General features: G+C 48.0%; 1 long non-coding RNA gene across 2 annotated transcripts; it reads left to right on the top strand.

Moving 5' to 3' along the window:
* Nucleotides 1-13,860: 13,860 nt before the first annotated feature.
* LOC134550816 (uncharacterized) lies at nucleotides 13,861-21,906 on the top strand. Of its 2 annotated transcripts, XR_010080445.1 has the most exons (6): nucleotides 13,861-14,608; nucleotides 15,066-15,166; nucleotides 15,617-15,699; nucleotides 15,801-15,890; nucleotides 15,984-16,077; nucleotides 17,993-21,906. It is a non-coding gene; the product is annotated as an uncharacterized LOC134550816 (long non-coding RNA). The 2 variants fall into 2 exon arrangements; XR_010080444.1 differs by having other exon boundaries at nucleotides 13,861-15,166; nucleotides 17,993-21,905.
* The last annotated feature ends 1,496 nt before the right edge of the window (nucleotides 21,907-23,402 follow it).

Below are 23,402 nucleotides of genomic sequence, written 5' to 3'. Positions count from 1 at the left end.
ACGGAGTGAAGTTAATCCAATGTGGATAAAAGGAAGTTGCAAAGTTCTGTGTACCCCGAGCTCTGTGTTTCAGCTGCTGCCACTGTTGAAGGACCTGATTCCAATGCCTGTGTCCAAAGACAGATTTCCAAGGCACTTCAGTGCCACCAGGGCTGGAAAAAAAGAGCCCTGTAGCTCAGAACCCTCTTTAGCAGATATTAGGGAGAATTGCAGAGATGGTGGGGCCTGTTTGCTTGTCCCTGATGTGCAGGCAGAGCATCATCAGGTGGTGTACCCTTGGGATACTTTCATGGAGCAGCGGATGCTGTCAGGGCTTCTGTGCTTGTTGCCTTACTCAATTCCCTCTAATTTCTGAACCTGCAACTTTACACACCTTTCCTTTCAGATTTACTGACCCTCATAAACTGGGGTGGGTGGCTTGTTCAGGGTTTTTTTGGTTGGTTTTATGTTAGTTTCGGGTTTTTTTCCCCTTTTCCTTGTTTCTCCATGGAAATGCCTCGAATTCCATGGACACCTTGAAGGTTTGGTGTAAAGGAGTGCCCTGCTCAGGGCTTTGTTCAGATTCTCTACTTGGACATTTTTGACCCTACACCTTCACACCCCTTTCCTTTTTAGTGTATTCCTAAAGCCCAGGATCTGTGGGGAGGGTCTCTGTATGTCATAAACTCTTTGCTGGATCATGTAATGGAAAAGAAGGGATTTCCACAGGGAGCAACTCCACCATGCACAAATCTCTGAGTGTCAGGTGGCCAACAGAGGCTGGAGCAGATGGCAGAAGGTGTGGAAAGGAAGGTGACCTGCTGGATTAGTCAGTGTTTGTGTGGCTTGCTCCTGTACAATAAGCTGATAGTAGGGAAACTGCCAGTCTTCTCAAATCTGGACTGAAGTGGAAGAAAAGAACACGTGTTCAACTCAATGCCTGCCTTCTCTAATATTTAATTGCTGAGTTTCAACAACCTTTTATATACAAAACAAATATCAGAGGAATTTAGAACTTAAATGAATAGATAATTTAAAAATAAATCATCACATCGGTGTTTCTTCAACTTCGTTTTTTCAGATCAATTTGGTTTTTCTTCAAAATTCGTATGAATGAAGTATAAATTTTAAACTTACATGTGCTTCCCCAAAACAATGGGGAAAGGTAAATTGGCTGTATGCAAACATTCTTTTAGTAATCTGGTACTGAAAGTGGATATTTGCTAAAAGAGCAAGAATACACTTCACAATCCCTCAAGATAACTTTGCAGCAGTTTGTAGTGCAGCAGGAAGGAATGGCTGCTTCCATGGCTTTTCCTCGTGCCAGTGTGACACAGACAAGTGCAAAAGGTTGGAAGAGCATATCAACAGCTTAAAACCACTTTTACCAACTTTCTCTGTGCAAGAGGCCAGAATCCTTTGTTTTCCATCCTTAGGCACCATGCAGGCACCCTGTGGACACAATTAACTGTGAAAATTCAGTATACTACAGGGGAGAAACTGAAAGCCTTTTTGACCCCTGCACTGGCTATCAGTTCCACATTGCTCAAAGGATGAAGACAATTCTTTTTTCTTTTTTCTTTTTCTCTTTTTTTTCTTTTTTCTTTTTTCTTTTTTTTTCTTTTCTCTCTTTTTTTTTAGTAGTATCTATGGCGGTCAATGGAACACACTGTATGGTATTTTTCAAAACTCTCTGCAAGCTTGGCAAATGCTGCATTTAAAAAGCCAATGGAGCCATCTAGCGTTTAAAAATTACAGTTCCATGGGGTTTGGACATGTGTGTGCAGGAGTAACAGGTACATCATTCATTGTCAGAGAGGGAAAACAACTCATAAGGTTTCATATTAATCCCCGGCAGCTCTGGATTCTTACAAAATGTACAGTTATGGGTGGCAGAATTGACAGTGTTAAATTGCATGTGGAGATTTCTATTACTTTACTGGAGACACCCAAGTCTAGACAAAAACATTTTCTGATATTTATGCTCAGCCACTTTCATATATCATAATTTTCAGTTATGTTTTCATTTCTGCTTGGCATCTAGACCCTTCCAACTCCTGTGCTGCTCCCTTGCCTGTTGCTTCAGGGCATGAACACAAGACACACTCACAATTTACATTGATTTTTTTTCATAATTTCTCTTGCTGAGATCAGATGTAATTGCTCAACATTTGTCATCCACAGTCCTTTCCCCATCACATATTCAGATGGTCATTTTCTGCCTTTGTGGATAACTTCTAGAGACAAAAAAATGTGATTTTTTACTTACTGTTTAAATAATTGGGCTGGTTTTATTCTCCTAATGTAACCTAGGAAGGTGATCAGCTACTCAACAAAAAGGCAAAGGACAATTTTGCTGCCCTGTGGAGAAAAATTGGGGTCAAAGCAGAGTCTGAGCTAACCTGTCACCTTCTGGCATGGCAGGTGTAGGACAGAGGACAGGAGGTGTCACATCAGGAAGAGCCACAGATGTTTCTGAGACAAACCACCTCTTTCTGGGTCCATGACAGAAGTCAGCATCCCATAATCATTCTTCTTTTTTTTCTTTTTCTTTTTGCTTTTTTTTCCCCTCTCCAAGTCTAGTGTAATCATACAGATTTGATAGACATAATGCAGTGATTAATTTAAATCCTAATGTCCATTTAGCAATCTAAAATATGTATAATTCAAAGGTAGGACAGGCTTTGGGCATGGGAGCTGACCTGACCTAGCTCTGGATGTTTGAAAGACAATGATTAAAATTAAGCTGGTGTTCTCAGATTCTTTATAGTCCATAAGAGGAAGCAAAAAAAGAGATTTTATTTTGATCTCCACACAGGTGCCTAAGAATGGCCAGCAGTAACTCCTGGAAATGAGTTGCCTACCAGGAATCTCAGAGGGAGTCAGAATTATCAAAGTTTTTTTGGAAGCTACTTCTGGATAGCCATCTTAGGCAGCAGAGGCACGATTCTAGGAATCATCAACAGATGAATTCCTTTTAGTAGTTGCTCAATGTGGTCAGGAAAGGAAACTGAGTTTTGTGCTTTATAAACCTGTTTTGGTTATTATTGGTGATTCTTCTGCCCACTATATGTTTTAAGTTTTTAAAAATAGAGTTTCTTCACTGATAATATTGCCAAAAGTCAAAATTAAGGCTCTGATAATACCACAGTGCACTACTTTGGTGTTGTATTTACTGAATCCCTTCAAAGGGACTATCATATTATTACTGTGACCTCAAAAAAAAAATGTTAGTCTTGTTTAATCATTAGAACAAAGAGCTGGAAGCCAGAAAGCTCATAATATCACAGTTAGGGACAGAGGAGAGCCAACAATGTGGTTCATAGAAAAGAGACCAGAAAAGACCTGAGTCAGTGGAGTGTTTCCATTTTCCCAGCTGATGTAGTGCACAAAGCCATGATATATCCAGTTTCTCCAGACTTCCAGTTTACATTTAAGCAGCTCCTGTGCCAAGCTGTCCTGTTTACAAAGCTTCTGTCTACACAAGGAAATCAACTGATGCAGCTTTCATGGCATAAATGGAGCTTTTCTAAAAGCTGCAACTAGTTATTTAAGAATAACTATTGTGGTTACACCCATCATCTTCCCTGGAAAGAAGAAAATCCATTGCAATATTCTAAACATGAACTCGTTGTACACTTCTGCAGCATTTTCTTCTGAATGACATTAGTTATCTTTGAACAGTTAACTCTAAAATCCAATTACATGACTTGGAATGCTTAGCAAAACTTTGATTGGAGGCAATTAGAATTAAGAATGAGAAGAAAGAGGAATTATCCGAGGGAGGAAAACTCCCAAGGAAAGGGAATGAATAGCAACAAAAGGAAAACTGTAAAGGAGAAAATCAAAGCACAGAATTAACAGTCAGGATGGGAATGTTTCCACAGCTGAGAAATGATGGTGGTTGTAAGCCTGAGTAAGCTACAGCAGTACAAAAGGATAGGAGATCCTCTAGATCCTAATGCCTGTACCCCACTGCTATCAGTGTGCATCGGAGTCCTAAATTCAGACAAGCAGTCATTAAACATGGAATCTGGCCTTCTCTCCAGAATCACTTCCCATATCCCCAGTGCCAAGGCAGTATTTTCCCCACCGCATGGCCATTTTTCACTGCTTGCTCCACTTATTCCCAACATGTCAAAGCCCAACTCTGACATTTTGCTCTGAGGATCTTTTAAAAGAACTGGGGTTTTGGGATCTGTTCTGAACAGGACAGAGCAACTCGCTGTTTGTTTCCCTCCCTGTGGCAGACACTTCTGTCCTCTAAGCAGACTTAAACACTGTGACAGATTGAAGGAAAAGTGTGTTTCCAGACATGTGGCAGGAGCTGTGGAGCAGGGAAATTACCCAAGATGTGCAACAGGAGCCAACAAGGACAGAGCAGGGCAGCAGAGCCTCCTGTCTCAGACCTGCCCTGAGATACTGAGCTGGTGTGCACGAGTCTGTCAGCTTCCCATGCAGTCCATGGACAGGATTGCCAATCCTTGAAGGACCAGGAGCTTTTACAGAAGTGTTGCTGCTTTTATTTTCATAATTCAGGAGCAGATAAAAGGTTACCTTGATCAAAAAACATATTTGTGATATTTGAGGGAATGTTATCTATGTAATGGAAATTTTTCACCCTGTTTTTAATGTTCAGGTGTGTTTTTAATACCTGTGCATGAATGTCTATCCACATCTGCTAGGAGATCCTTTCTGTCTGAGACTAGGAATGAAAGGGAGTCCTTTGTTTTAAATCTTAATTTAACTAAGTTAGACAAGGAAGTTAGATTAATGTTTTACTCCAGATGTTTCTTCTACACTCCAAATGTTTCAAAAAAGTTCAAAAACCTGGAAACATGAGACAAGAAGTCTGAATTAGCTGCAGGAATGAGACCTGAGCAAATGGACTGGACAGGAGAGACTGCCTGGAGCTTTCAGAGCCAGTTTCTAGATTACTCCAGATAATGTGGTATCTGCTTGTAATGGCTAAAATTAAGAATGGCACAGGATTTCTCCCAGATCCTGGCTGCCCTTGGAGTGTCAAATGTTTTCAGTAATTGGACACAACAAACAGTTGCCATAGAAACAGATACCCATTCTAATGTTGGTTTCTAGGTACTTTCAACAGTTTTAGTCCTAACAATGCTAAACTCTTTTCTTTTCAAATGTGCATTGAAGTTTCAATATATTATTTAAGGATTTTAGGTTAATAATTTTTTCTGTATAAAAGTCACAATAGTTTTCTAGGCTACTTTTACCTTCCAAAAAAAAAAAACCCCACAAACATCAATGTATTCACTTTCCTCTTCCAAAAATCTTACAATTTCAGTTAGATTTCAAAATCTAAATTAAGTTTTGTAATCAGTCATCTAAAACTGCAAATATTTTACCTAGCTGAGGCAGAGATGCTTCCTTTGATGGTTTTGAATTTGTTTGTGACAAAGTAAATGGTGCTTTTAAAAGAGTTATATATGTGTATGCATAGTTGTAGTTGTTTACAAGTTGTTTATATATCATTGGTTATTTAGTTAAGAATAGATAACAAAGCCAGCTGTTCCGTGAGTCATTCCTGAAAGATTTCTTTTAAGGGTATGGCAGGGAAGCCCGCCCAGTCTGGTCTCAGCTCTGGCCAAGCTGGCAGGAGAGCTGTGCCATCAAGCCCAGGTGTTTCTGTGCTAAACATGAAAGCAAGTCACTTTGACCAGCTGATTTGGCTTTGCAGAAGCTGAACCCCTTTCCCTTTGAGATAAACATGAAGGGCCTCATGCAGAAGAGGCTCTTCAAGTCCTCACTGTGAAAAGGAGGCTTCTCAGCGATGGCAGACCCTGGGTGATGGTAAAGCATACTTGCAGTTATAAGTTTCACCTTATTAATCTTTTCCTAAGGTCCATGTTTTGTTCCTGTTATAAACCTTCAAACAAAGAAAAGGGGAGAAGTGTAGAGTGGATGTACACCCCCCTCAGAAGTCTCGGGTGCTCTCCCTGAATACCTCTGTCACTTCCACAGCCATCTGCACCCAGTGGTGACGGGCAGGAACCTGCCCGGAACAGCCTCCAGGGGTGGCATTAACTCCATTCTTCCCAAGGTTTGAATGATTCTGGCATTATCCCGTGTCCCTGGGTGTGCAGAAACCCCGGAGCTCCAGGAGCTGCAGCAGCTGCAGGCAGGTGTTTTCCCTGCTCAGCTTTTCGGGATGTGGCTGAAGGGCCCTTTCCTGTCGGCTCTGGGAGTTGTCCCTGCCACAGACCCCGCTGTGACCTGGCCCTGCTGGAGCCAATTCCCTGCCACGGCCACAGCCTGCAGGAAAACGGGAAAGAGCCCGGCGGGCCCCAGCTCCAGCCAGGAATGGCTCACACAGGCTGTGGGTGTTCCTCCTGCTCTGAAGGGAGCTGGGATGAGCCCAATTCCCAGGGCCTGGGCAGGGCTCCCTGTGGAACAGCACTTCAGTTTTCAGTCAAGGGCTTTTCCTGGTCCCCTGAGGCACAGGATGATCCACACATTTGTCCCTCTCTTATTTCTCACACACTCCCAGACTGAGGTCCTGCTCTTTTTGCCCTCCCTCAGGGGCTGCAATTGCCAGTGGGATTTCCCACTTTTCAGCAGACCAGGGATCATTCTCCAGTGTCTCCAGGAAATTTCCAGACCTGACCTATTCCTGAGTACAGAATTCCCTCAGGACAAGGGAAGAACAAAGGTTTTAGGATTTACCATCTTTAATTTTCCTTTTTCACAACAACTTGCTCTGGATCTTTCTCGAAAGGTTCCCTGTCTTTGTTTCAGCCTTAGGGGATTCTGTGAGGAAATTTCACACCCACAAACCAAGATCCCAAACCCAGAGGGTTGTCCATGCAGGTGGAGCAGTGTTGGCTACTCCAGTGAATTTCCTCCATGTGCACAACTTAAAAATCACTTCATAATTACCTTGAGCTGTGCTGTAACAATGGAAAACTGATTTTCCATGTCCAGAGGCAAGAGATTGTCCTGGTCAGGCTGTGAGACCCTAGGCTGCTCATTGATCTGGGGCTGTGAGTGGGATTCCAGCAGGGACTGAGCCCTGTGTGTGCAAACCCAGCGTGGTCTGGGCAGGTTTTCACTGGGGGAAGCTCTTGATTTGTTCTTGGGCAGTTTTTCTCTGGAATATTAAACAAAGAGAGAGGCCTTGTCCTTAATCCAATTACCACAGGGCAGCAAATTACTGTTTCTTGTTTACCAGCTATGAACAAAACTGGGAGCAGCATTGACAAGGTTGGGAGCTGCTGCTTCAGCACATGGAGTCAGCAACAGAGAGAAAACAGAAAACGTGTATCCAAAAACAAGAGTAAAGTGATTCCTCCTGCTTCGGCAGGAGCAAATGACCCGCGGCGCTCGGGCAGTGCTGCAGCCGCACCTGCGGGGGGCGGGGCCCCGGCCCACTGCCCAATCAGCACCGAGAGCGCCTCAGCGCATCGGCCAATCACAGGCCGGGCAAGGGTTTATAAGGGCTAAAGGCTGACGGCAACTGCGTGTGGAGTTGTGCTTCTTGTCCGTGCTGGTGTCTCCGGGCTTTATTAATTGGGTAAAAGCCTGTTTTAATTCGTTGTTTTAAACTGTTTTGGAATGAAACTCGTGTTTAAGCATGTGGTATGCTGAAGGACAAGTGTTGGGTGGCCCCAGTTGAAGCTGTGTTGTGGCTGAGGGCTCATTGCTCTCTGCGTCTCCCAGGGTGTGCCTCAGAATTCAAAAGTGTTCCTTAGTGAAGAGTTAGTAGGTAGCAGTGTCTGTAATTTGGTTTTTTCCTGGCCTTTTTAGGCATGAAGTAGTGGATTTTTGGCTAGTCTGTGTCCGTGTCTACCACTGGTTGAGGTTTCCTCTGGTTCTGGTATGGTGCAGAGGGTTTTGCTCTCTGCTGGGATGGATAATTGCCTTGGGCAGCTTTTTTACAGATAAGAATTATGTAAAGTCTGGGAGTTCTTACAGCTAAAATCACGACTGTTCTTGCAGTGTAGAATTGGGGTGTGTTGGACAGGCAATGGGAGGCACAGAGCTTCCCCTGCCTTAAACTCTCCTTGTGCCTTAATTTCTCCAACCTGGAACTTTTTGGTTTGTGTGTGGTCCTGGCTGCAGTCAGTATTTGGGACAGGACCTGTTTCCTTTCCCGGTGATGTCGCTGCTGCCCCACTTGGAATGGAGGGGTATGGGGGTGTTTTTTGTTAATTGAGGCTCCTCCTGAAGAATGGAAGTTGAGTTGGAACCCTTGCAGTGAAATGTGTTTGAGTACTGTGATGTGGTCACTCAATGCTGTGAATGATATAGAAAAGCAGCTGGACTGTGTGTTGTGCTGCACCTCTTTATTAGCTTTTAATCTGAAAAAACAGCAAGAGGTTTTCAGGTTCAACTTCTTTGATGATTTATGCAATGAGTTTAATGGTGAAACTCCTGTGGAAATGACCATCAAATACATAGAGAGTAGTCTGGGAATGTGGAGGCAGCTTTTGGGAAATGTGGGTTATTTTGTGCAGCTTAGGCTTTCCTACCTGTCCTGGGTTACCACATGGGGTGTAACAAAGTCTGTGCTCTACCCCCACCTGCATTGCCTTCTGCTCAGCTGGGAAGTGGGTGGAGCCCTGTTTGTTTATCTCTGCCCCGACTCCGCCCTGGTCACTCCTTCAGGGAAGCAGCACCGCCCACCCTGAGGGGGCATCTCTGCCACTGGGCTGCCAGGGACTCCCCAGAATAACTCACAGAATTAGATCAGCCCCTTGTGGATTCCCTGCCCTGGGGGAGTTACCAGCATTCCTGCCTGTATTGTACAGGGATACCTGTGCCTGGGTGTGCTCTGGGTTTTGGGACACCCTGATATCACCACTGGATGCCCAGAGGGTGAGAGCCCCCAACAATCACTGCTGGACCTCTCGAGAAGGGCCAGGCCTTTCCACACTTCCCTGCTTCCACAAGGCCACGTCCATCACTCCCACAGGACTGCAACCACCATTAACTGGGCTGCTACCCTCACCCTGACCAACAGCATGCCAGGCTGTATTCTGAGTGGTTTAAGCCACTGTTTCTGTGCTATTGCCTTTATTGTAATATTCTTATGGAATTGTAGCTCTGCCTTGGAGTCTCCCACAAGGTGTTTGTGCAGAGTTAATTCCTCCTGCTGGTTTGCCTTCAGACCAGCACACTCACCTGAAGGCGCTCAGGCAGCCCCTGGTCTGTGCTTTGTTTTTGGTTGGTCAGCATTCCTCTACCAGGTGGTCCCCTTCTGCAATTAAATACTTCTCTGGGTTAAAGGGATGTATTTTCCATGGAGTTCTATGGAATTATTTCTTACAGTTTTCCTTGGTTGTTTTTACAGAGCGAGGTTGGGTTTTGTTCTCATGTTTTGTATACTTAAGGACTCACACTAACTGTCCTGTAGGTTCTCTCTCAACACACTCTGGGAGTTTGCTGTGCTTGTGTACGTGGGACTGGGGCCACACTTATGGAAATGCAAAATAAGCACTTGGATTGCTCTGGATATGTAATGGGAAATGTGTGTTGGGAGAAGTGGCTGTGGATAAACTGCTGCTCTCTTGTGGATCTGCAGGTTGGGCAGAGTGGCTGAAGGGTTTGTGAGAGCAGAGCAGGGAAGGGACAAATGAGCCCCAGTAGATTGAGCTTTGTCTGCTTCTATTTCCAGAAGGTTAAATTCCCTAGTGAACATAAAGTCTGTGGCCATAATGAACAGTAATTATTGTGCCATTTTTCTCCTGAGGTCACTCTCAAGGGTAGGACAGGAGCTGAGACAGAACTTATTGGGGCCCTGACACAGAGAGAGAAGCAGCAAATGGAGATGGAAAAGTGTTGACCTTTCTGTACTGGGAAGCTGGAGAAGGCCATGAGATGAGAGCCCTGCTCTTGCTGGGAGCTCCATGGCCCAAGGCAGCTCCTGGGTTGCTCCCTGAGCCCTGGCCAGGCTCTGGGAGGAAGCCAGGAGGGGCTGAGCCCAGCTGTTCCCGGCCTGGCAGTGCTGGGAGCCTGTGGATGGCACCCAGGGGTGCCAGCTGGGCCCTGTCCCAGCCCAGGGGGAGCCTCTTTGCCTGCGGGTGGATGCACCCGTGGGAATTCCCAGTTCTGGGAGGGGCTCTCAGGGCTGGGCTGGGACAGGGGCTCCCCAGCTGGGGCTCTGCAGGCTGGAGCAGCCTTAGGGGGTCCCTGGGGCTGGGTCTCAGTCCCTGCAGGGCTGCAGTCTTTGGTAGCAGTGATGAGGGCATGGCAGACTTTGTCTCTTTGGAATTCTGTGCTGCTTTGAGCTCTAGTAAATGGCACTTGATTCCTAAAGCTACTGTGTCCTTGCTGCTACCCCTGGCCCCTGGCAAAGCAACCTGCAAGGATTTAAGGTTTTAGGCTTGGTATTCCCTCTTGTGAGGGCTTGGGGAGAAACCTGAAGATGGGCTGGGGAAACCTGATCTGGGATATTCCCCCCTCCTGATGTTTGGTTCCAGTGCAGTAGGAAAATCCAGGTTTCCATCTAGCTCAGAGTTTCTTGGTCAAATGAACAAAGCTTAGAGGTTGGCAGCTCTAACAGACACGCTGTTAGCTGGTCGTGGTGCCCTTCTGGCTGTGGAGCACCTGGGGTGAGTCAGAGACCGTGGCCTTTCCTCATCTAAGGAAATGCATTTATGGATATTGCACTGCAACATCAGCTGTGCTATTGCTGATCTACAGAAGTCAGGTATTTTACCATCAAACACAGCCTTTCTCTCTTCTGTCTCTGTTTCTCAGAGTTTTCAGTAAATTTTCATATTTGATTCTTGAAATTCAATGTTCTTCTGAAATACACAGGGAAGAAAGCAAAATCATGGTCATAACACTTAGGCACTTGTGAGAGGCAAAGCAGAGGCTAATTTCAAAAGTTCTGCAAAGGAAAATGTCAACTGAATTAGGTACAAGCCTCAAAAATGGTTAAAATTTTTCTTCTGGTAATGGCATAAATAAAGGAATGGAGTACATTTGGTATAATTTAGGTAGTACGAACTGCACAAAATTCTATCAGCAAGATGGAAGAAATAAGTTCATTTTCCTCAGAACTCAGCTTTGGCTGAGGTGATTTTTCTGGGCAGTTTTTCAACTTGAATGGGAATGAAAGTTTCCAAAGTATGCTGAGATCTTGTAGCTCAAGCCACTGCTAAAATAACAAGCTGATGTTGATTTTTTTCACTTTCTTCTCAGGGAAGAAATGACCCGAGGCTGTTCTTGTCTCTGGCAGTTGCAGGGCAGGCTTGGATCTGTGCTCCAGCTGTTGTGGTGTGTGTGCTGGGTGGTTTTTAGGGATGTGGTGGGCCATGGGCAGCATTCCAGCCTGGAGAGCTGCTCTGGCTGTGCTGCAGGGCTGTAACAAACTCCTGGGTTCCTGCTCTGCTTCTGTCCCAGGGCAGAGCTGTCCTGCCCTTCCCAGCAGCCCTTCCTGTCTTGGGAAGTTGCTCCATCCTGTGCTGGAGGGAGAGATCGGGGTCGGTGCTGTGTTCTGCATGCCTGGACTGGCCAAGGCTGCGGCTGTGGTTGGAATATTCCTATGGAGATCCCAGGAACAGGTCACCATCCTTCCCCTTGCAGGTGGATCTCAGAGAATGTGCTTTGTGTGCCACACTCAGGGGCTGTGGTCTGCCCTAGGTTCTCAGAGAGCATTTCCTGGTCTCTGGTCACTGCCCCAGGCAGTCAAAGGAGAAAAGATCCCAGGGAAGCCACAAAGTCTCCATGTGCTCTTTTTTCCTGCCAAGCACCCTGGAGTGAGTGCAGTGATCTCTGAGGATGAAGAGAGGCTTGGGATGAGGCAAAGAGACCTGGAGAAACCATTTTCCAGAATGACACGTGTGTTGAAATGTTTGTCTAATACTTGGTACTTCTGTCTACCTTGGTTGTGTTCCCTGTTTTCAGTGGGTGATGGATTTCTGGGACACTCCATTCAAAGGCAAGCAAATACCCTCTAGGCTATGGGATCATGTGTTCTGATTTCACTATTTCATTTTGTGTGTCAAATTGGTTGTTGCTTTCATGCTTTGTGCTTAGAGATGCAGAGGAACTGCTTTGACCCTTCCACACCAAGCAGTCCAAGTACACAGTACTTAACTGGATTAGTTGTTGACAGAAAACTAAAAGTAAATTAAATCTGTTGGTGTTTGAATTGACACACTGGGAAAATTTGATCTTCTTGTGTATGTGGGGCTTGGGCCACAGTTATGGAAATGTGTAATAAGCACTTGGATTGCTCTGGATGTGAAGTGGTTGTGTACAAAGGCCTGAACAATGGGCCCTGAGCTGAAGCTGAGCTCTTGATGAACCTTTCAACAAAATGTTATATCTATCTCTGCTTCTTAATGGAAAACACAGGATCATTAGGATTAGAATCTAGGTATCTGCTCATTAATGAAACATGGATTGACCTTTCTCTATTGAGAAGCTGCACAAGGCCTTGCTGGGAGCTCCGTGGTCCAAGGCAGCTCCTGGGTTGCTCCCTGAGCCCTGGCCAGGCTCTGGGAGGAAGCCAGGAGGGGCTGAGCCCAGCTGTTCCCGGCCTGGCAGTGCTGGGAGCCTGTGGATGGCACCCAGGGGTGCCAGCTGGGCCCTGTCCCAGCCCAGGGGGAGCCTCTTTGCCTGCGGGTGGATGCACCCGTGGGAATTCCCAGTTCTGGGAGGGGCTCTCAGGGCTGGGCTGGGACAGGGGCTCCCCAGCTGGGGCTCTGCAGGGTGGAGCAGCCTTAGGGGCTCCCTGGGGCTGGGTCTCAGTCCCTGCAGGGCTGCAGTCTTTGGTAGCAGTGATGGGGGGCACTGCAGACTTTGTCTCTTTGGAATTCTGTGCTGCTTTGAGCTCTAGTAAATGACACTTGATTCCTGAAGCTGCTCTCTGTGTCCTTGCTGCTGCCCCTGCCCACTAGCCAAACACTTCTACTGTCCAACAAACATCCTGGGAAATGTGCTGCTTGGAATATTTACAGGAAGTTGAGCCTGTAAGTTTTAGATGGAAATTCTGCTTTTTTTTTTTTTTTTTTGCATCTTGTAGGAAAGCAGGACTGGTATATGGCAACTCAAGGGAGATGTTCCCACAGCTGTTTGCATCTGTGCTGTCCTGTCTGTCCTTGTTCTTCCTGCACTGCTGGAGGAGGGACTCATCTATTTGGGCTTTTCTTTTCTATCCCTGGGGACACAGGTGATTTAGGCTCAGCCTAAAGGAGATTCCCAGTGAAGATTGTGATAGCTGCTGTTGAGTTTCCCAGAGCTGGTTTACTTAACTTTGCTTTCATGCAGTAAACAGTTGAAAATTAGCTTCTTCCAGAATTTGGCAAGAAAATGCTTAAGCCGAGTTACCCTTCTTATATTGCTGGAATTGTTTCTGCTCCAAGTCCCTCAGTGCCTGAGGACTACAAGGTGTTCAGATTTGCCAGCTCTTGGAAAAACCTGTTGCGTGTGAGGCAGCCAGTAGGGAATGGTGCTGTGTTGTTCTAGTTTTTCTGAGATTTTCTTAAAGCCTTCTGCTTGCTTATAAGATGGAGTCAGTTCTTGAGTTTCTGTACAATATTAAGGGTCAGTTTTTCACTTTCTCACACTTGGGAACATAAATAACCTTTCTTGTTTTTGTTCAGTGTCCTTTGCTTACATATTTCTAGCCTGAAAATAATGTTAGTTGACAGCTGATCTGGCCAGTGGGGTGAAGGGGTAGTAACCTCAGAAGCCAATGTGCTTCCAGACGCACAAAATTATAACATGAAAAGAAATAAACAAGCTAAGTCCCTTTTCCAAGGAGCAGCTTTTCACTGCAGACCTCTGCCTCCGTGTTGGTGATTTTGCGTTCTGGTCAGCAGTGCTGGGCTCTGGCTGTGGAGGGGCTGGGTGGGTGTGGGTCAGGGGATGTGCAGTGAGAGCAGTGTGCTGCGGGGTGGGCAGGGCCTGTCTCTTGTGTCTGCCAGGGGCACTGGGAGAAAACCTGCTGTGTGCCCTGAGCTGCTTTGGTGTGTTGGATCTCCTGTTTCCATGGCTTTTCCCAAAGGGTAGGAAGAAAAAGCCATTCCTCCGCTTTAGCTAAAAGTACACCTGGAATTTTGCCCTCCTCCAGAACTGTGGAGTTCTGTTGCTTTTCCTGGTTTGGGAATACAGAGGATGGGGCAGAGGATTTTGTCCCATTTTGTGCCTCTCTATTGTTTCAGCTCCTGCTCAGAATATGAACAGAGCCTTGTCTGCTCAAGGCCCCTGGCAGGCAGGGGACAAAGAAGGGACCCAGAACCTTTTGGCCCCGTGGCAGAGAGAGAAGCAGCCGATGGTGCCGGCAGAGCTGCTGTGAGTCCCTGCTGGAGTCTGATTTGGTGCTGTCCCTTTGTCCCCCTGCAGGCCCTGCTGGAGCGTGTCCAGGCTGTGCCACGTCTGTCCCCAGCTGGGTGCAGGCGTTTGCCCTTGGCAGGGTGCCCTGGGGGCTGAGGCTGCCCCTGCCCTGCTGCTGGCAGGGGAGGCAGGGCTGGCACAGGGCAGCTCCTGCACTCCTGGCTTCCACAGGCTCCCGTGGTTCTCTCCAGGCTGTTCCAGGCTGCTGCAGCGCTCGGCCAAAGCCCTGGAGCCCCTGGGCTGTGGATGGGCGCTGGCTCCAGGCAAAGGCCACTTGTGGAGGGCCTGGCCCCGGGGGCATTCCTGGAAGGAGGAGGTTTGTGTGGGAATGGCCGCTCTGCTCAGACAGGGGGAGCTCTCACTGCCTGGGGGCTGAAGGTGGGGCTGGAAGGGTTGAGAGGCAAATCCTGCCAGGAGCTGGAGCCTCTTCTCCTGCCCATGGCCCTGCCTGACACAGCCTGCCCAGCTGGAGAGCTTTCTTTGCCCTTCTATGTTTCCTTAAGTCACAATTCCATGCTTTCATAGTGCTGTATTCCAAGAGACAGTGAGAACCCAGTGGCTGCATGGCTGCTTTCCATTGCAGCCAAATGGTTTGAAATGAACCCTGTGGATATATCCATGGATGGATTTGCAAACAGGGTTCATCCAGTCCTGCACTCTCAGCCCCCCTAAAGAGATTTGTTAAAAGAACCTCAGTCCCTCTGCCCTTCCTGGGGTGTAACAACCACCTGTAAAATAACAAGCCTGTGTTTATTTTCTCTCTTTGCTCCAAGGGCCCTGGGGTGAGAGCTGTGAGCCCTGAGGTTGGAGAGGAGCTTGGGATGACACAGAGACTTGGAGAAAGCGTTTTCCAGACTCACACTTGTGTTGAAAGGTTTGTCTAATATTTGGTGCTTGAGCCCATCCTGAGTGTGTTTTCTGTTTTCAGTGGGTGTTTGAGTTCTCAGGCACTGTGTTCAGAGCAAATCAGTGTTTTCTATGACATGATCTAACTGCTTGTGCCTTCTCTTCATGTTTTGTTTCATTTTGTGGAGACAAGTTGGTTTCTGTTTCCACGCTCTGTGTTTGAAGATGAAGAACCTCTGCTGACCCTCCCACAAGAAGCAGTCCCAGTGCCCAGGGGTGAAGTGGATCAGTTGTTGTGTGAAGAACAACGTGTTAAATCTGTTTGTGTTTCTGTGGGTGCACTGAAAATCTGCTGCTGTTGTGTCCGTGGGCACACACTTGTGGAGATGTGAAATGAGCACTGGGATTGCTTTGGAAACATCCCAGGAAATGTGTGCTGGTAGGAATCCCCTGTGGATAAACTGCTGCTCTCTTGTAGGTCTGCAGCAGGGCTGAGTTTTGCAGAGAGGTGTGAAGGGTTTGTGAGAGCAGAGCAGGAATGGAGAAATCAGCTCCAGCAGGGTGAGCAGTGTCTGCTTCTGTTCCCAGAAGGCTGAACCCAACATTGAGCCCACAGCCTGTGGCCATAATTAACAGTAATAATTGTGTCTTTGTCTCTCCAGGTCCCTGGCAAGTGTGGGACAAGAACTGACACAGAATTTCCTGGGACCCTGGCAGAGGGAGGAGCAGCAAATGGTGCTGGCAGAGTTTCTGTGAGTACCTGTGAGATTATGGTCTTCTTACAGCTTAAGAAAGATCTGAAAAGCAAAACAGCTTGTTTTACATGAAAACCTCACGGGGAACAGGTGAACAAGATGATGGGAACCTATAAATATGGTGATATGAAGACTTTTGATGGAAGCAGAGCATCTGCAAAAGCTTGGCAGAAGACTCTGAAAGGTGAGTGCAGAGCTGAATGACACAAGCAGGAAAACATCTGGGGCTGTGTTTGGATTTCTCAAGGCCTTGTAGATTCCTGTCTGGAGTTCCCATTTGTCAGTAGAGCTGGGTCAGGATCCTTCAGTGGGAAGTCAGGATTGTCTTGTGTTCCTGGCTTTTTAGCAGCTTGAGTTTTGCCCAAGGAAGGGCATCCTGCTCTTGCTGTTGTGTTGGGACAGGTGAGTGCCCTTTTGGCCCTCCTCCAAGGAGCAGGAGCAGCCTGGATTTGTGTCTCTGGGATTGTCCTGACCTTCCAGACAAGGCCCAAAGGTGAGTGCCAAGGCACAGGGGGTGCTCTGGGAGTCTGGAGGGGTTGGGCTCTTCTGTCCTGGTTCTGCTGAGGGGATTGCTCAGGCCTTGAGCTGAAGCTGAGCTCTTGATCAACCTTCCACCCAAATGCTGTATTTGTGTCCATCATTAACAGGATTGTTAGTGTCAGCATCTAGATATTTGCTCATTAACAAAAGAGATGGACATTTCTGTAACTGAGAAGCTGGAGAAGGCCATGAGATGAGAGCCCTGCTCTTGCTGGGAGCTCCATGGCCCAAGGCAGCTCCTGGGTTGCTCCCTGAGCCCTGGCCAGGCTCTGGGAGGAAGGCAGGAGGGGCTGAGCCCAGCTGTTCCCGGCCTGGCAGTGCTGGGAGCCTGTGGATGGCACCCAGGGGTGCCAGCTGGGCCCTGTCCCAGCCCAGGGGGAGCCTCTTTGCCTGCGGGTGGACGCACCCGTGGGAATTCCCAGTTCTGGGAGGGGCTCTCAGGGCTGGGCTGGGACAGGGGCTCCCCAGCTGGGGCTCTGCAGGATGGTGAACTCTTAGGGTGTAACAGATGCTCTGCCTCAATCACTGCAGGCATTTGGCCAAACCCAGGCACCCACAAAAGTTGTTCATTCTCTTCTGCTGCAGTTGGGCAGAGGAGAGGGGGAAAAAAGTTAATGAAGGGCTCATGAGTTAAGAATTAGGAGAACAACACTGTAAAGGCAAAACAGTTTCAAATTTAAAGGTATAAGGTTAATTCACTATTAATAGAGTCAGAGCAAGTAAATAATGCCAATTAATAGAGCAAGTAAAATATGCCTTTAAAACACTTTTTTTTTTCCACTCGTAGCCCCTTCTTCCTTCTGACTGACAGTGCAGGGAGTCAGGGCATGGGGGTTTTGGTCAGTTCATTATTTGAGATTTTATTCTGTTGGCTCAGGGGGAGGAGTTTTTTCTCTGCTATGCTGTGGGGTCCTTCCCATGAGTAAAGAGTCTCCCCAAAACTGTGGTGGCATGGGTTACTCGTCCAAAGGGTGCAGTTTTTTAGGGATAGGTTGCTCTAGTTTGGAAGCAAAGTTTCATTCTCTAGCTCTAGAAACAAAGATCCTCTCTCTCTATTCAGGCCTCCCACTGGATCAAAGCTATCTCTGGTTTCCACCCCCTCTGGCATGAGCACTTCTCCCATGGGCTGTGAGTGGATCTCTGCATCCCCTATGGACTTAATCCATTACAGGGCCACAGTTTGTTTCATCACAGTCCTCACTGTGACTTGCAGAGGAATCCCAGCTGTGACCTTTGGAGCACTTCTTCCCCCTTGTTTCCATGGACATTGGTGCCACCATTTTGTTTTCCCTCACATTCTCACTTCCTCATCTTCTCTGACTAGAAGAAAAACTGCTGGGGGGAAAGAGGGAAGAACCATTGATACAGAACTCCAAACAGCTTAACCAAAACCCACCACCTCAAGAACAGCAGGGAATAAAATGTTGAAAAGGGGCACTTTTATTTGGTGTCTCCTCTCACTTTAAATGGATAGAACCCTGTGGTGAGCAATCAGAACACAAGTAGGAAATCCAGGAGCCTTTGAGTGGACTTAATTTCCATTTCCTCCTCTCTTTCAGGACAGAAAAACCTACTTAACGCCTCCCATCTTTGCCCAAAGCTTTGGTGTCTGAGCAGCCAGGCCCAAGGGGCTGCAGGGAGGCAGGGGATGCTCTCCCTTGGCTCACGGGCACAGGGACAGACAGCTGCAGTGGCACTGTCAGGAGAAGAGGCTGAGAAAGTCACCTTGGGAGCACCACTGGTGGTGTGTACTGCACTCAGTGTAAGGAGGATTGTGCAACACAAAGGGGACAAATGGCTCAGCGATTCTCAGGGTTGCTGTTCCCCGAGGTAATAAGGTTTTTCATCTTCTCTTTGCCCTAAGTGTTTCACACCGGAGCCAGAGACAACAAGCTGAGTCTGCCAGTGCACGTTTCCAAGGGTGTTTATTCTTCATTATCTCAGTTCTTTCTCAGCTCTGCCAGGCCTCCCTGGCAGGGTACCTTATCTTAGTTCTTTTTCAGCTCTGCAAGGCATCCCCAGCAGAGCAGGACACGCGGCAGACTGGGTGGGTCAGAGAGCCCCGCACCTTATGTACAGTACCCCTGACCCAACCACCGTCCAAAACGTGCTTTTTATTTACAAAATTTTACCAATGCCTACTACCGATGCTAACATGTCATTTCTACTCTAAACCAATCTACTCTAAACCAATCCAACTCAGCAAAAGATGGGGGACGAGAGCAAAGAACAAGGAGCACAGGGACCACTCCCCAATTCCTCCATCTTGTCTCTTCAACCCCATATACTAAAAATCCTAGATTCTGCATTTACATTCTATGATAAACTAAATACTACTTATTTTGAATTCTCTCAGCTTGTGATTCTTTATACAATGTGGGCATTCACTCCCATGGCCAGGGATCAGAGGCAGTGTCCTCCTGGGCTCTGTGTGAGGCTGGCTGACCCCCTTGTACAGATCCCAGACCCCCCTGTCCAGTCTCCAAACCCTCCAGGGTGGCCAGAGGGATGTTCTAGACTCTGACAAGCGATGCTGGACTGGTGCAGGGTGAGGCTCTGTGGATTCATTCACCTGATCTGGAGTCAGGGACAGGCACTGCTCCAAATCCAGCACAGCTCCTGTTTAGTGGAGCATTGAGAGTGCAGTCAGAATTGTCCAGAGGTGGTGGAACTGCAAACAAACATCAAACAGGACTTGGGAATGAGGAACTGAAGCACAAGGAGCAATGGTTGGTGGATGGATGGGCAGAGGTTACAGAAGGGAGCAGAAAGTCAGGGTATGTGATAGCAGATGGAAAGGCAGGAGAAGTAACAGAGTCAAGACCTCCAAGTGCCAGCTGGTCAGCACAAGCTTGCGAATTGTCTGTAGTCTGACCAGCACTTAAGAGATTCAAAGGGAGGAGAAGGACAATTTTTACTAATTCCAAATTTGCTTTTGGAGTAGTGCACACATTTGGAAAATCTGGGAGCAAAGAGGATTGGTCCACAAAGAATCAATAAAACAAATCCTAGAAGCAGTAAGAGAACCTGAAGCCATTTCCATTGTACCTGTAAAAGGGCACCAAGTAGGAATGCAGTTTGGAATTTGGGGAAATAATTTGGCAGCTAGGGAAGCTAAGAAAGCAGCACTCCTCATGATCAATAGTGCAGAGGTTGTTGATGCCCTGCCTGGGGCTGGGTTCCTCCCCCTGTGGAACAGGGACCTGAGTGAGAGCTCCCAGGATGACTGCCTGCTGCAGCCACACAAAGGCAGTGCAGAGATTTTCCAGGAAATCCACCTCCCCCACCAGCACCTTGGAGGCCTCAGTGTCACGAGGCACTTTCTTGCTGAATTTATTCTTCAGCTGCAGCAGTGCAAGAGGAAGGGAAAGGACATTAAGTTGCACTGGGCACGTTCTTCTCCCCTCTGTGCCATCCCTGCGCGCTCCTGGGCTCTGCAGCGCTGCACCCTCACTCTGATCCAGCCCTGGAGAAATGTCATCAACGCCTGCCCTGGAGGGCCCCTGGGCCTGCCCGTGGTGTGGGGTGAGTCCCCAGCTGTCCCCAGAGTGTCCCAAAGCCAGAGGGCTCTGCCCTGGTTCCAGGCTGTCCTTGCCCTGCTCCCTGCAGTCCCCAAGGCCTGAGGCACAGAGAGAGCCCTGCCCAAAGGGCCTTTGGCTCCTGTCAGGAATGTGGGGGCAGCCCCGGGAGCAGCTGCAGGTGAGAGCTGGGGCAGTGTCTGAGCCTGAGCCAGCTCAGGGCAGGGTTTGCCTGTGGGGGTTGGCCCCACACGCTGAGTTCACCCAGGATCAGGGGGACAGATGCTGCATTTTGGGCACCCTGAGAGTTTCTGTGCCCCTGGAGATTTCCTGCTGGGCTGTGGCAGTGCAGGGAGCAGAATGAAACCTGCACCTCCCGTGGGCATTGCTGGCCTTTGTCCCTGCTGTGCCACCAGAGCCTGGGAATTGCTGCTGTCACTGCCACTGCCAGCCCTGGGGCTGTGTCCTCCTGCAGCCCCTGCCAGCCCCACACACAGCTCCAGGGGTGCCTCTGGGCCGTGTTGGGAGTGTTTGCTGGGAATGGGCCCCAGCCCTGGAGGATCCTTTTGTTCCAGAGCAGACAGAAAGAGCTTTGGGGCTTGTCAGCTTCAGAGTTGGATTGCAGCAGTCCCTGAAAGGAAGAATGACAGTGAAGTTTGTCAGAGTGGTGCTTGCAGAGCCCACCTAACAGTGTTTGCTTTGTGCTGGAGGCTGTTGTGCATTTGCACTGCAGGGAATGAATGTTCCCTTCCCAATTCAGCCCAGCAGATCCCAAAGGCTTTTCCAGGAGTATTTATCCTTCACTTCCCTTTGTGATAATCTCCACCCTGCCATGAGCCATTCCTTGATCTCTCCTGGAGAAAACCCCACTGCAGAGGCAGTTTGCAAAGGAGCCCCGAGCTGTGTTTGGAGCAGGGAGTGCTGAGAGCTGCGTCTGCCTGTGCTGCCCAGCCTGGCAACATCCACAGGGAACAGCCTGGGCAGGTGGGATTGATGGAGCAAAATCCCTGCAGGGAAGAGGCTTTGTCCTGTGCAGATCAGGCAGGGGCAGGCAGGGAACTTGGGCAATCAGCTCATTTCCCCCACAAAGTGTCTTGGGTTGAAAAATATAACCAAAAACGTGTATTCTATTTTCATCTTTTGTAACCGGTCGGGAGATCTTGTTCTTTATCTCTTGTAACTCTAGGGGGGGAAGAGGGCAGATGCCTTCTGTTAATGGGACTACTGATAACACCAGATAAGGCAGTGCCACCTTCTCTCCTCCTGCACCCATCCTCCTCCGAGGGACAGCACCTGTGGAAGGGCCTTTCAAGGCCTCTCACTGATGACTGATAGCATTCCCTCATCCCATTGTGAGATGCTCCACACAGTAGAAAGAGCCAAAGCCTTTCCACCAGGATAAAACCTGCACTCCCAAACACTACTGCCGCTGGTTTTCCACTGACTCCTCGGAGAAAAACTAGGCCCATCTCGCCAGCACTGGACCCTTTGTTCTACAGGATCATCTCTACTCCACAGAACAACATCTGTAACTCCAGAAAGACTTATCTCGATTGCTTCCACCACCCTGGCCAACAGGGTGTCAGGTCGTATTCCTGACTCCGTCAGGGTTTTCTAGGACTTTTTGTTTGCTTGCTTGCTTGCTTGTTTGTTTTTGTATTACTGCATTTGTATTTTTTTAATATTCCTAGTAAAGAACTGTTATTCCTATTACCATATTTTTGCCTGGAAGCTCCTAATGGCAAAATTGTAACAATTTGGAGGGAGGGGGTTTTTACATTCTCCATTCTAAGGGAAACTCCGGTTTTCCCTGACAGGTACCTGTCTTTCCAAACCAAGACAGACACTTGTGTGGAAAAGTTTGTCTAATACTTGATACTTTTGTTCATATTATGTGTGTTTTCTTTTTTTTAATGAATGTTTAAGTTCTGGGACACTGCATTCAAATACAATCAGATATTTTCTTGTGCATGATACAGTTTCTTCTAATTTTTTTCTATTTAGTTTTGTGCAGCAAAATTGGTTTTTGGTTTCCTCCTGTGTGCATAACAGCACAAGAACTGCACTGACCCTTACACATAAAGCAGTCCAAGTGCACACTTGTTTAATTGGAGTAGGTGCTTCAGGCTCAGCCTGAAGGGGATTCCCAATGGAATTGTAAAGAGAAGTGCTGTTGGGTTTAGTTAGTTTTTTCTGTTCTGCAATAAACAGTTGAACAATTTTTTCTTCCAGAACGCTGCCAGGAAACTCACATGGGTGCATTGCACATCACAGGTTTTTCCATCTGTTGTCACACTGGAACATCCCAGAGTCTTCAGACACAGAGGGACTTGGAGAAAAAGGATTCCCAGTGAGATAAGCAAGGTCATGCTTTTGTTATGGATTTGCTTGGAAAATTCTCAGAGAAAATAATTTCCAACTGTTTTTTGCACTGTATCAAATTTAAACAAGTCAGCCCTGGGAAACCCAGCAGCAGCTCTCCCTGAAACTGCAGCGAGAGGCTCCTGCAGGCTGAGCGTAAATGCCCTGTGCCCCTGAGGAAAGGTGTCACCTTAGTAAGGGTACAGCTGACTTGGGGCCTTAGTTCCACAGCAGTGCTGCTCCTCTGTGGATGTGCAGAGGATGAGGAGGGACTGGCATGGGAGAAGCAAGAGAACAGCCCAGCCTTTCACAGGCTTTTCACATTTGGCCTTGGGGCTGCAGGCGCTGCCCTCCTCTGCTTTGCACACATTTCATCCACTTGTTTTCAGACACCCTCCTGTCCCACAGGTCACACTTCCCCCCACACAGGAGCTGTTTGGCTCCCTCTGGGCTCAGCCCTCTGGCACGGGGGCAGCCTCTCTCTGTGGGTGCAGGAACAGGTCCTGTGCTTCCTGCAGTGTCCTTCTCTTGCTGCCCTTGGAGCCCTTAGGCCCAGCCCCCCTGTAGAACACACTGAGAGTTTGGAGTGGCCGTGGCCGTTCCTGATCCTGGCTGTGTTCCTGAGGAGCTGTCTGTGCCCAAAGCCAGGGGGGTTCTGGAGGTGTCCCCACCCTGGCTGTGGCCCCCTGAGCGTGCAGGAGCTGCTGTGGGAGGGCTCTGCCAGGGCTGCTGATCCTGGGCTGGGTGGGGCTCATTGGATCCATGAACCCACCGAGTGCAGACCCCGGCCATGGCCCTGCACTGTTCCCACACTGCCACACACGAGGCACACAGTGAGGACCTGCATTCCTGTCACCCTGACTGTGACATTCCACCCTGGCTACTGACCTCTGACCTTTTGCTTTGACCTCAATGTCTGACCCTGAATCTTGACTTTCAGCCCTGGTCTTGTCACTAACTGGCAGCAGTTCTGTGTTTAGGGGTAGGACAGAAATAGGATCTTGGTCTCAAGCTGACGGGGCAGTGAGTGGAGGATGGGGTAAAGAGACTGGAATGCAAAGAGTTAAAAATATGAAGAGGGGCTTAGTTT

The sequence above is a fragment of the Prinia subflava genome, chromosome 5, assembly GCF_021018805.1.
Source record: "Prinia subflava isolate CZ2003 ecotype Zambia chromosome 5, Cam_Psub_1.2, whole genome shotgun sequence".
In the NCBI taxonomy this organism is placed as follows: Eukaryota; Metazoa; Chordata; class Aves; order Passeriformes; family Cisticolidae; genus Prinia; species Prinia subflava.
The sequence above is the reverse complement of the archived record's forward strand: the minus strand, read 5'-3'. Positions and strand labels throughout refer to the sequence as shown.